Source organism: Scylla paramamosain, chromosome 43, assembly GCF_035594125.1.
Source record: "Scylla paramamosain isolate STU-SP2022 chromosome 43, ASM3559412v1, whole genome shotgun sequence".
Classification (NCBI taxonomy): domain Eukaryota; kingdom Metazoa; phylum Arthropoda; class Malacostraca; order Decapoda; family Portunidae; genus Scylla; species Scylla paramamosain.
Window position 1 is genome coordinate 7809702 of NC_087193.1, and position 2582 is coordinate 7812283.

General features: G+C 39.6%; 1 long non-coding RNA gene across 1 annotated transcript in view; it reads right to left on the reverse strand.

Moving 5' to 3' along the window:
• Positions 1-852: 852 nt before the first annotated feature.
• Positions 853-2582, reverse strand: part of LOC135093693 (uncharacterized) — a 31037-nt gene continuing 29307 nt past the window's right edge. Inside the window, exon 3 of the long non-coding RNA XR_010263457.1 lies at positions 853-1533. This is a non-coding gene — a long non-coding RNA (uncharacterized LOC135093693). The remainder of the gene's footprint in view (positions 1534-2582) is intronic.

The window sequence follows — 2582 nt, forward strand, 5'->3', positions numbered from 1 at the left end:
CACTGGCACAGGTGAGAGTGCTGGGTCACCTGTGGCACGATGACCCTGTGGTAATGGTAAAGGTCACTCGGGGCCATTGCTGCCTTTCTCTCTCTCTCTCTCTCTCTCTCTCTCTCTCTCTCTCTCTCTCTCTCTCTCTCTCTCTCTCTCTCTGCACCATCTCGTTTTTGGTTTTGTTTGTCTTTTCTGCTTTTTATTTAATTACTATTATTATTCTTTGCTTTACCTACAGTCTCTCTCTCTGTCTCTCTCTCTCTCTCTCTCTCTCTCTCTCTCTCTCTCTCTCTCTCTCTCTCTCTCTCTCTCTCTCTCTCTCTCTCTCTCTCTCTCAATTTTATCTTCTCTGTTGACTATTTGATTAATGTTATTACTTTTTGCTTTCTCTCTCTCTCTCTCTCTCTCTCTCTCTCTCTCTCTCTCTCTCTCTCTCTCTCTCTCTCTCTCTCTCTCTCTCTCTCTCTCTCTCTCTCTCTCTCTCTCTGCTTCCATCACTGTCCTCCTCCTCCTCCTCCTCCTACACATATACACACACAATTTCCTCCTTTTTTTCCCCTCCGCCACTCCTCTCTCTCCTTGCATTCCTCCTTGACACCAAACATGCAACCCTCACTTGCATCCTTCTCCTTACACCTCATACCTCATACACCCTCGTCCCTTATCCCTGTACAGCCTCACACTGCCCCTGACACCCTTAATTTGCTTATATTCATTTAATTTGCTTTATATTCCTTTCATTTAATACTCTTACATTTCATAATATTTTTTTTTATTCATTATTCGTTGTTATTTACTCATTACTCGTTATTTATATTCACATACTTTTTGTAAATCTGCTGTTCATAATTCAAGCTGCATTTCATCATTTCACACATGCGTATTTAATTTTCCAGTCTCATACTCATTAATTCATCTGTTTTCCCCATACTCCCTCGTGTATGTCAGTCACGCTACCCCATCACCTCATTTTAATAATTTCCTGTGTCACTTATACCATTCCAACTTCATCCTTCCTCACGTCACTCACGCCGCAGGATCAAAGTAAGACATCACGAACATAAACGTGACTCAAATTCCCTCAATCTAATACTTCAATACATCACTTACATTTCCACATCTCATACTTCCTTCCTTCACGTCCCTCACACCTCACACAGTCAATATAAGGCATCAGGAATACAAACGTGATAATTAATACACCATCTATTCTACTCAAACACCTCACACACATTAAATCTGTCACCACCTTCTCGCACGATCAATGTAAAGGATTAAAAAAGGTTAATAAGGCCCAGGAATGAGTGTCCAGTGAGTGTAGCAAAGACCTTGAGTGACATTTATGGAAGCTCACTGACCTTAGTCTCCGTCCCGCGACCTTCAGCCATGGTAATCACCAGGACTCGCCTTCCACTCTCATCTTCACCTCGTCTGATTTTCCAATGCAGGAGTTAATCATTAATACGATGACGCAGTTGTGGCGCGAGGAGACACTTCACACGTGCTCCTCATGTTGATGTTGGCTTCCGCTATTACACACTACGGATGTAAGAGGCTGTGTGATCAACACAAGGAATGCATACTCGTTAAAATTAACAACGCAATTTAACACTCTACATTTTTTTTCATATATATATATATATATATATATATATATATATATATATATATATATATATATATATATATATATATATATATATATATATATATATATATATATATATCATAAGCTCTGGCGAAGGGGTAGAAAAAGACGGAAAAAGGTCCAGCGAAGGTGCCAGTCCATAAAGGGTAGAGCCAAAAGGATTATCAAGTTGTCCACAATACATGTACGTGTGTTGCATGACTGCTAATTTATCCATACAAGTTGAGTTCACACTTTCAGTTCACGCACATCAGCCTGCCATGTAAGGGCCAAGCAGGTGCTGCTCCTTTGTCTTGCTTTACACCTTGAGGACTACAGTTACACGTCACAGCAGTGGTCTTCAACAGGTGGTCCATGGACCACTGGTGATTTTTTACGATGATCCACACCACGTTCACTGTATTCGCTGATAAACTTGAAATAGAAAATTCATTATGAACAATTTAACAAAAATAAATAATTAGCTATTTATTTATTTATTTATTTATTTATTTATTTATTTTATTTATTTATTTATTTTTATTTATTTTTTTTTTTTTATCTATTGGCAATCTGAGTTGTGGGTGTGTGGCAATACTTCCAGTACACACTGGTGCTGCACGTGTCAAGGTGACGAGCCGTCCTGATGATCTCTGTCAGCTGCCGCGCGGCTGCAAATTCATCAAGTGGTGTGGACCACAGGGGTGTGGCCAGCGGCCACCGAACTGACGAGCTGATGTGTTGTATTATTCATCCTATGCTCTTTTATAGGTATGGACGGGTTATTTGATTCTGATTTTGATTTTTACCGTAAAATTTATACATTTAAAAGGAAACAGGTAGGAAGTGTGAACAGAGTAAATATTTGTAGTCACTTATTATGTTGTGTGCTGTATTGTGCTGCTGTACGCACCTTACCACGCATGGTGCTGTATTGTTGACTTTATCATTAACCAATACT